Consider the following 11,382-nt stretch of genomic DNA (forward strand, 5'->3'; position numbering starts at 1 on the left):
CGTTTATACATGAGGCTCCAGGTGTTCGTGGAACTGACTGAGCCTCGATTAGAAAACAAGGCCTATTCAAGTAAGGCGTCATCAGCTAAGTCTCAACTTCATAAACGCTCTTCGTGGAATACCACCCTGCAGGACTGACTGATGGCGTGTTGTCAGATACTTAGGGGTCTTATAAGACGTCCTGGACAAACACACCTGATCTGTCATCTTGGAAAGAACATCCTCCATCACAGAGCCAAGACTAATAATAGCAATAATAATAATAACTACTGCCATGACTGTCCCCACACATTGTGAGTGTACCGCTCCTTCACACTCAACAACAACAACAACAACATTTATTTATATAGCACATTTTCATACAAACAGTAGCTCAAAGTGCCTTACATAATAAAGAATAGAAAAATAAGACACAATAAGAAAATGAAATAAATCAACATTAATTAACATCGAATAAGAGTAAGGTTCATTGGCCGGGGGACAGAAAAAACAAAAAAACTCCAGGACGGCTGGAGAAAAAAATAAAATCTGTAGGGATTCCAGGACCATGAGACCGCCCAGTCCCTCTGGGCATTCTACCTAACATAAATGAAACAGTCCTCTTTGGATTTAGGGTTCTCACGGAAGGGCTTGATGATGATGATGGTCACGTAGACTTCTGCCTTTTAATCCATCCATCATTGTTGGAGCATCATGAAGTTTTTGAGTAGGTGGAGGTGGCACAGGCCACCACCACAAAGAAACCGGAAAAAGAAACAGAAAAGAGAGTAGGGGTCAGTACGGATTTTTAGAGCCACCATGAGTAGTTATTATGATGAATTGAACATATAGAGTATCAGGATTAAGTTAAATTAAGATTAAATTGAAGTTATAGAAAGGCCAAGTGTTAAAGTAATGTGTTTTCAGCAGTGTTTTAAATTGCTCTACTGTATCAGCCTGGCGAATTCCTATTGGCAGGCTATTCCAGATTTTAGGTGCATAACAGCAGAAGGCCGCCTCACCACTTCTTTTAAGTTTTGTTCTTGGAATTCTAAGGAGACACTCATTTGAGGATCTGAGGTTACGATGTGGAATATAAGGTGTCAGACATTCCGATATATACGATGGGGCGAGATTATTGAAGGCTTTATAAACCATAAGCAGAATTTTAAAGTCAATCCTGAATGACACAGGTAACCAGTGTAGTGACATTAAAACTGGTGAAATGTGTTCGGATTTTCTTTTCCTAGTTAGGATTCTAGCAGCTGCATTCTGCACTCGTTGCAAAAGATTTATGTCTTTCTTGGGTAGTCCTGAGAAGAGTGCATTACAGTAATCTAGTCGACTGAAAACAAACGCGTGAACTAATTTCAGCATCTTTCAGTGATATAAGAGGTCTAACTTTACTTATGTTTCTTAAGTGAAAAATGCTGTCCTAGTAATCTGATTAATATGCGATTTAAAATTCAGATTACAGTCAACAATCACCCCTAAGCTTTTTACCTCCGTCTTGACTTTTAATCCAAATGTATCCAGTTTATTTCTAATAGCCTCATTGTATCCATTATTGCTAATCACTAAAATTTCAGTTTTCTCTTTATTTAACTTGAGAAAGTTACTATTCATCCATTCTGAGATACAAGTCAGTATTATCCCAGAACAACAACGGCGAGATACTCAAAAGACTTAAACTTACCAAAACTGATATCTTTACATTTTAATCGGCTCGAGTAAATGTTAGCCATTCCGCCCCCCTTTTTCCCTGGTGATCTGCACGAGTAAAACTGTAATCCGGAGGCGCAGATTCAATTAAAATAGACGCGCCGTTTGAGTTAAGCCACGTTTCATTTAGTGCAATAAAATCAATCTTTCTATCACTAATAAGATCGTTTATAAAAAATGTCTTGTTAGTTAAAGCTCTAACATTCAATAGTGCCATATTTAATGTTTCGGAGGTGCAGAGATGAATACTATGTGCGTTATTGATATTTGGAATAGGAACTAAATTATTTTTATTATTAGCCAGCCTGTGTATATTTTTTGTTTAATCTGTGATCGGTTTTTATAGTTTTAATACACTGTTCCTCTAAAATAGTAATTTTAATTAGATTATTGGAGTTTATGCCGTATTTCCTAGATTTTCTACGTGCATTGAGATTACTTATTACAGTATTAATTTTGTGCACTTTAACGGAAGATTCTATTAAACACTTATCATGTCTTGGCACAACAGTATCACTTCGGAAGGGGTTAAGAGCAGAGATAGATAGTCAAGAAAAACGAATTACCTTCATATGTTTCCGAGAGGACCCGGCCAAACTGTTCGATGCAGGCCATCACGCTTGAAGAGACGCTGGCCCTTTCCAAAAAGAGATTCCAATTGTCTGGGGTGGGTTGGCACCCTGCCCTGGATTGGTTCCTGCCTTGTGCCCTGTGTTGGCTGGGATTGGCTCCAGCAAACCCCCGTGACCCTGTGTTCGGATTCAGCGGGTTAGAAAATGGATGGGTGGATGGAATCCAATTGTTGATGAAACCGACATCCTTCTTCTTGCAGAAACCCTGTAGCCAGTTGTTCAATCCTAGCAGACGACTGTAGTACTCGCTGGATTGTCTGACGAGAGGTAGTGGACCCAAACTAAGATCTTGCCGATGGGGTCCTCTCCTTCGTGTCTTTAATCAAAGCTGCTAAGTCAGCCTTCAGGATTTCTGATTGTCGGTGCCTTATATGGTTTAGGCCGGCATGCAAGACGCATTGCTCCAACTGCCCTCTCCTTGTGTTTCTTGTAGACTGCTGGCGCACGTTTCATTACATCTCGACACGCAGCACCGGAAAACAAGAAACGAATGATTTTGCATTAGGGCATGCGACATTAAGGTTTCTAACGAGAATCACCTACCACTATTACATCACCAGGGGCTGAAGGCGAAATAGGGACGCGGAGAGGGTCAAACCGGTTCTGAGATAGGATGCTCGCCTGTGCCGATGGAGGTGCTCTGGCCTTGAACCCCCGCCTGCATAGCTGAAATCCACCGAGGTCATCAGCGCGCCGCCCTACGAGACGCTGGGGTGAGGTCGGCACAACGCGGGGTTGATGTTTCGCTGGTTCCAGATGGCAAGGACGGTTTATCCAACAGCCGGGCCTTCAGATTTCTAAGGTATCTCCGTCGGGACAGGAGTTTCTGAATCTTTTCGTCGAGTGCCTGGAGTTCTTCAATTACGATTTCAACGCGAGTTACCCCACTGTCGGCCATTTTCTGCTTCGTGCCCTGGGAGAAATGATAGAGAGAGAGAGATTAGAGATTACACACACCTGTAATCAGCTGAATCAGGTGACTCTCGTTCTTCATTTGTCTCCTGACTTTTTCAAATGATAACAAATTTGTGAATTCTCTGTGACTGATGGCCTTCAGTGTACATTCATAACTTGAACCCTTATTTATATTATCTGAATATCCATAATATTGTTTGTTCCTAAAGGTCCTGCCATCTATAGTCCTCACACTTTCTGTCCACTCGCCTGACCTGCCTGATTTACTAAAAAAGAGACATCAGAGAAAACAGAAAAGTCAATCCTGAAGAAGCAATAAGCTGTTGTGAGAAATTCAAACAGTGAGGACACAAAGATGGCAGTCATGTGACCCCCCAAACATCCTGTCTAGTCATGTGATGAAGTACTGTGTATTTCCAGTTCCTGCCAACAGATGGAGATTTGGGATGCTGACCATCTGTAGAAAGAGTAAGAAAACTGAGCTCAGCACCACTGAGGCCTTTATTTAACAGAGGTCATCTGGTCAGAGGCACCAGTCAGTATGTCAGGTCTGAATGGATAAGGACAGAAGTGTCACATGTCAGTTGTATACCATCTATCTATTATGTCATTCATTTAAAGTGTAGGTCTAGTCTTAACTAGTCTAGTTTAGTCTAATCAAGGTGTCACAAACAGACCTGATAAAGTGTCCTCATTGTCTACCCTTGATGTCATCTTGACAGTCAAACAAAGTGTCCACATGTCCTGTTTGGTGAATGACAGGCAGAATTCTGAGTTTGTCACTTTGTTGTCACCAACTGTCACAGCTCCATCTGGAAATTCATTTGGAGAACAACGTACGTCTGGTAAGACCACATTCCACCTGTCAGAATGATCTGAATAACAAAAGACATACCCAGACATGCAGAGCCTTTATGGGCAGCATTGGCATTGGGTTCAAATTGGGTTTCATGTCAAATGTGAGCAGGTCAGCGACACACTTGAGTGTTCAGCTCTGCTTGTAGTCATGTCACTTTTTGAGACCCCAGGCTGTATGTGTGTGTCTATCTTTGTATTTATAGACACGATTAACACAGTGGGAGTCTCTTTGTGGAATGGCATGAAGGAACAAAGAGAACTGAAAGACAAACAGACAATTTTAGATGATATACTAATGAGACTGACCTGAGACACAAGTGACAAGTGTCTGAATAGGGATTTTAATGAGGTGACAATGATGAATATAAAGTGAGGGATTGTGGAAGAAGTGATGACAATGAATGTGGACTGAGGTGACAGGTTCAAAGCGTGACATTGACTGTTCCGGCTTTATTAAACAGGCCTTTCTGGTCACTCGTCGTCCTGACATGGTGACAGCTGCTCCTCATGTTGTCCTGTCAGCAGTCAAGTCAAATTGTTACTGACATATCTGACAAACAGGCCATATGTAGACATGAGAAACAGGAATGAACTGAAATAGAGAGCTGCGTTTAATGGGGTAGAAAACACAAAGGTGCTGGGCTGATGTCCTCCTCACTTCTGTGAGCTCATGAGATTAAACTGCATGGAGAAAAAATAAGAAAAACTGAAGAAGAGTTAAAAAAAAAAAAGAAAGAAAATGAGTGACAGACAGCCATGAAATCCCTGTGTGTGTCTTGTCTTCACACCACATGACGTCTGTCCCTCTGTGATTCTCCACACAATCCCAGTGTTGTCTTGTTACATTTCTTCTCTAAATGTGTCTCACTACAGAGGAGACTCCAGCAGCTCATATGCATTTTGTTTTTCTGCTCTTCTTGTTTCTATTTGACTTTTTATTTCATTCCCAAGATGCTCTTTCATCTGCTGTGGTCAGTGTGTTACTATAGATGGACGTCACGGTCAGCACAATCAGTGAGGTCTCAGTTTTTGTGACAACTGGCAGGACGTTTGTTTGGGTTAATCTAGTGTTGTGTGGCTTCTCTGTCAGTCTGTCTGTCCCTCCTCATGTCCTCCAAATCCAGAGACCCTCTGTAGTATGTCAAGGGACTGTGGAGGTCTATGGTGCTTTTCAGTTTTCCCAGAATTATTTTCTTTCCTCAGCCATCTTTATTGCTACCAATTCTCCTACTCCCAACTGTTCTTTGATGTCATCAGCCCATCTTGTTGCTGGTCTTCCTACTCGCTGTTTCCTGTTTCCTGTTCTCTCTGTCATCATTGTGATGAGCCTCTCCTCTCCTTCCTGACACTTCTGTCTTTATCTCCACAGCCTCAAGTCATGTGGTCTCACCTCCAGATGTTGCTCAGCTCTCTCCTCAGTCCTTTCATCTCCATACTCACGACTAATTGAATTGGATATGGGCAGCAGGAACAGGTACTTTTTATTTTATTCAAATATCAACTATACCAAAATCGAAGATTTTGAGGTGGATCAGCTGTGTGAGGGGCTGAGGAGTGAAAACTGTAAATTAGAGAAACTGAGGTGAGTGAACAACACGTGTGTGTGTGTGTGTGTTTGTTGAATTGCATTTCTTCAAACTTTATGGCCCTGGCTGTTTTACCCTCACATTACAAACACTGTGTTTAATCAGGACAGACTGCAGTGTCAGATTTGGACAGACAGACAGATGGACGTGAGGTGGACTCACATTAAATAAATGAAGACAGCATTGTGACCCTGAGCCCTTCCCCCTCAGTGGTCACTGTCACCGTTCTCTCCATCCAGTCTTTAACTTTCTTTCTTGTCCCACAATGCCACACTTAATCTCGTTCCCCATCCTCCATTGTCACTTTCCTCCCTCACACTCTTTAGATTTTTCTCACTAAAGTTTGTTAAAAGTCACTAAAACAGAATAAGAAGAAGAAATACTGTGAATGGGGGCAGAAGAGCTGACCAGAGTGGCTGTGGGCAAACAGGAGCTGGACTGAGGTGACAAACAGGAACAGTGAGTGAAGGATATCAGAGATTAAGAGAGACAAGAGAAGGAGAGAAAGAGAGAGAAAAGTCAGAAGAGAAGAAAAGGGAGAAATAAAACAGGAGGATTAGGAGAAGGAGTGAGAGCTGAACATACAAAGGAACAGGAAGAAAGGCTGACAGCAGCAGTAGGAGTTACCAGCCAACCACAGCATAGAGTCTGCATGTTCTTCCAGTGTTTGTATTGATTCCCTCTAACTTTGTTAGTCTCCTTCCATAGTCCAAAGATCTTCATGTTAAATGGATTGGCATTAATAAACTGATCTGTGTGTGTGTGTGTGTGTGTGTGTGTGTGTGTGTGTGTGTGTGTGTTCACCCTGTGCTGGACTGGCCACCTGTCCAGGCGTTGTTCCTGCCTTGTGCCTGATGCATGCTGGGATAGACTCCAGCTGCCCCTTGACCCTGCTCAGGATAAGCAGATTAATAACTTAGATGGACTAATGATGAATGATGTTGAACCTGAGTCTACAGTCAATGATCTGAGTTTACCAAACACCACAAACAATTGACTTGTCAGCAGAGACACAAGGCATTATGGGAAACAGAAGGAGTGGGAGAAAGAAAAGGAGATGGGAACTGAGGACTTTGGAAAAGAGGAGTAGGAGAAGGGAAAAGAACTGAGAGCTGGAAATAAATACAAAGAGGGCAGTGACAGGGCTTCACCACTAGAGGGCAGAGTTGAGCAGGGAACTTGAAGACCTGGGGCCTCATGTAACGCCGTGCGTAGAACTCGCACTATAACATGGCGTAAGCACAAAAGCCGAAATGTGCTTACGCACAGAAAAATCCAGATACAGGAATCTGTGCGTACTCCAACTTCCATGTTCTTCCGCTACATAAATCCCGATCAGCGTGAAAACTAACGCTCGTGAACGCCATTATTATGTAACGCCCCAAATCCTCCCAGAATTACGCCTATTTGAATATGCAAATCAATATAAATCGCCCTTAAGCGCAGCCTTCTGTGAAAAGACAATGGGAAAAGCACGGGGGAAAATATAAGAATTTCAGCGAATACCAAGTGGAGGCAAAGGAAAAACATACTATTTGTTCAAATAAGCCGTGTTATAATCAACAAAAGGAAGTTGATCGAGTGACATAGCGTGTTGGAGAAACTTGAAAGCTCACATTCACAAAATCGCACAGTGCCGGAAATAAAAAAGAAGTCACATATCAAAGTTGCCGTGAAAAGAAGAGTTGTAAGCCCACTGTCTGAGTGTCATATGAAAGCTTATTAGGGTACAGAGAAAAAAGGCACACGGTGGGGAAAAGCACGAAATGTCAACTTCAATTTTGAATTTTCCACTTTAATCACGTAGTTTATTTTGTCATTTAGTAGAACATTATAAACTTCATCTTAAAATCGTTTAATTAACCAGTTTCTCAAATCACATCGTAATTAAAGTAGCAGGTTAAATGCTTTGTTTTGTATTTGATCTTCTACTCGTATGTGATCTATGTGTGTGAATCACTACTTGCTTCTTAAACCGGCTCTCTTCCTCCAACTGGACACAGAGTCCATTACATTCGTGATATTACAGCTCTCTGAATAACTAAAATACTGAGATGTATACGTGATGTCATTTTCATGATGATAGGAGCTAAAGCACATTATTAAACATGTGTTTCATGAGCCTCGTGCTCATGACAAGCATTTATCTTTTGTCTAAATTTGTCGCTGCTTTTTAGCTGTGTTGTTATTTTCTCTTTCTGTTTTATATTCAATATATATTGGCGTGGCCGCCCCAAGAGTCCTTGCTTTTCTTTCCCCAAGTAACCAATCGCCATACAATCAGCTCTGTAATAGACGTTAAGCCATCTGTAAGCTTAGCGCCGATTCTTCAAAATGTTTAAGGAACATTGAAATATCTTTGTAGTACATGTTTAATTATTCTATCCTTCACGACACTGCCAGTGAAGAATATAGATTATTTAAATGAAGTTAAAGTTTTATCTGTATAATTTAACAAACATATTTTGCTGCATTTCACCTTAAAAATGATATCGTCATCATATGTAAATACGCGCTTTATAAAGTGGCCCAGGTTGTGAGATATTATAACTGTAGTGCAAGTTTACAGTGGGGTGATTGTACTTATAAGTACAAACCGTTCTACAAGGAGCAATTGATTGAGTGCATTTAAAGTTCTTGGGATTAAACTATTTCTGAACCGCGAGGTCTGTACAGGAAAGGCTTTAAAACGTTTTGCAGTGGCTGAGACAGCGTGTCCTTAATGCCGTATACTGATAGTTCTCTTTCCGATCAGCTGCTGCTTTGATTCACACTCAGATACAGTGATATAAATACTCCGAGTCGTGCAGTGAGAGTAATATGGAAAAAGATGATCCGCTGTGGCAACTCCTAACGGGAGGAGCTGAAAGAAGAAGAAGAAGAAGAAGAAGAAGAAGAAGTGAGAGTAACAACGCTAAAGCAGTTATGGTATTTGGAATACTATGGCTGTTCCCTGGACCATTATATTGTTACAAGTTAATTACAATCAGATGCATTACACTAATAAACAATATGCGGTTAGTTTCTGTGTATTTATAAAGCCGCGGCATGAAAATAATGAGTAATCACACAAGAACAGTACCATTGCTTTGACGCTGGGTGCCGCCAGTTTGCAAAACCGAGCGGAGAACTTGCGTATGACAAGGCATGGCACACCGTTTATACATGAGGCCCCTGCAGATCAGGCTGATTATTATTTTTATTATTTATTATTTGCTCTTTGACTGATGCCTTTATAAAAGGTGACATACAACATCTGAGATACAATTGCCTCTATTTCTTACAGGCAGGTGAAGTGACTCGCTTGTGGTCACACAGTGTTAGTAATAGAATTAAAACCCACAGCATCAAGGTCTGAAGTTCAAAACCAAAACCACTACAACACACTGGGTATTGCTGGGAGATGAATGTGTTTGGTCTGTCATCCTGGAATAAACTTCCTCCGTTGTCAAGCACTCTTTAGGAAAGGCAAAGCAAATCATAAAGGACCCCAGTCACACATCATGGACATTTGTCTTCCTCTTTCCATCAGACAGGTGCTACTGAACTGTGAACATCTGAACTGTGACATTTAAGAGCAGTTTCTACACCTCAGCAATAAGGCTGCTCAACAGTGATATGTTTGTAATTAAAAGAGTGAATGAAGTGGCACAACATCTGAGGTTCTTGTGTATGTGATGTCGTGCTTAGTATTATTATTATTTACTGGGATGATTACTAAGATTATATTGAAGGTTGAACTTTTTCGCTATCTGATGTTTTATGTTGAAATTTGTTTTCCTGCTTTATTACAAATCAGTAGAAGGACTAAAAAACTGAACTCAACACCACTGAGGCTTTACTGGATGGAGGTCAGCTGGTCAATGGCACTGGTCAGCATGTCAGGTCTGAATTGTTGAGGACAGAAGTGTCACATGTTAGTCTTGTCCTCACTGTCCATTATGTCATTGATCCTAAAGTCCAGTCCAGTCTGTGTCCTTAACCCCTTATCAAGCGGGGTCATTTTTGCTAAATGGCTTGTAATTCGACCTCTCCAAATTAGAATCATTGCTGTTATTGAACTATCTGGAGTATAAACACATGTTTGGTCTCTTTGTAAAGGTAACATTCTCTAGTTTCACCCGTAGTAGTCAGAATCACTGTAGGTGTGACTGATCAAAAGTTATACACATTAGAACTCACAAAAAAAATGATTTTTTTTTGTTCTCGCCTAAGTTTTTTTATGAAAATAAAGGAAAATAAAGCTGCAGTAGGTAGGTGGGGACAGAAACACACTATGTACCAACAGAATAACTTGTTGACTACTCACATTTCAAATTTGAAAAGAATACCTGTCATAATGACATTTGTACACCAGTTTTTATGTGGACATGCCCAGGGGCTTTTTAGAGGGACCATTATCCACATTTTGGAACGTATGGAAAAAGTGTAATAACTTTTGAATGCTTCAACCCACAGATATCAATGAGGGCTCTACTGAAAGCTTACACCTAAAGGAATCTATATCTACACAGTGTCACTCTATTAGTTATAAAAATAATAAAAACAATAAAAAATACACATTTCTATTAAAAATAGTCAATACAAGTCTTATGGGCCAAAAATATATTTATATTTTTTTATTTTTTACTTTTTTTTTATAAAATGCACACAAACTATATATATTTCTTTTACAAACTGTTACAACACAGCTCAGCGTTTTTCCATGTGCCACTTGATGGCAGCAATCACTAGCAAGCAGAAAGCACAAGGGCGGCACGCCGCTTCTCCCATTTTACGGCCCGTGTGCCGTTTGAATACTTTTGCAACGCGTACATGCATCTATTATTTAATCAAGCGTTTATTTACGTTTAAACTTCTTTTTTTTACCGTGTCCTGTTCGGCTGTGAAGCAATCAGAATTGATGTCTGAATGCTGGCGACTAGCCTTACAGTTTTTCTCTCAGGTGGAGCGTTACAGCTTCTGCTGACGCCACGCCTGATACCAAAACTTTATTAAAAATATTTTTAGATGTTTTAAGATTCGAACCGACACGGAGACAAAAGTGAAAGAAAAGAAGAGAGAGAAGGAAGAGATGGAGGTAAAGGGGAGGGGGTTTCGTATAGAATAAACAATAAATGAACCAGAATCCGCTTCTAGACCTGCAGAAAGAGAGGGGAACAAACAAACCACAAGACAAAAACATTGCTGCATCAGCTACATGAAGATATATAAAAGTAAAAATGTTTGCTGACAATCATACAGTAATTATTACTGAGGCATTTAAGGCCACCACAACCTTAGATCATGTGCTGAAGATGTCCAAGTCATACTTATGAAATCACCATGTGAGCACCTGTGTGTGTATGCACGCTTGTATGTGTAAGGTTTCTCTATAGGAGCATCCAATAGTGAGTGTGAAGGGCCACTGACCTGCCCCCAAAACGTGCGGAAGATGGAGGGAGTTCCAAGCCCAGAGATCCAGAGGTCACCCCAGAGCGTGGAGACCCCAGGGAGGCCGTCACCAGAGAAGCCCCAACCCCCACCCGAGAGGCGCAGAGGATCACCCCGGGGGTCACAACCAGCAGCCGGCAGAGTCCCGGAGATATCAACGGCAAGCCCTCAGGCCGCCCGCAGCCGCTCTCCCACGAGTCGGCCGGGCCCGGAACCCAGCAGCCCGGGACCCGAGGGCGACCCACCCCGCCGAGGAT

The sequence above is a fragment of the Polypterus senegalus genome, chromosome 8 (genome assembly GCF_016835505.1).
Source record: "Polypterus senegalus isolate Bchr_013 chromosome 8, ASM1683550v1, whole genome shotgun sequence".
In the NCBI taxonomy this organism is placed as follows: domain Eukaryota; kingdom Metazoa; phylum Chordata; class Cladistia; order Polypteriformes; family Polypteridae; genus Polypterus; species Polypterus senegalus.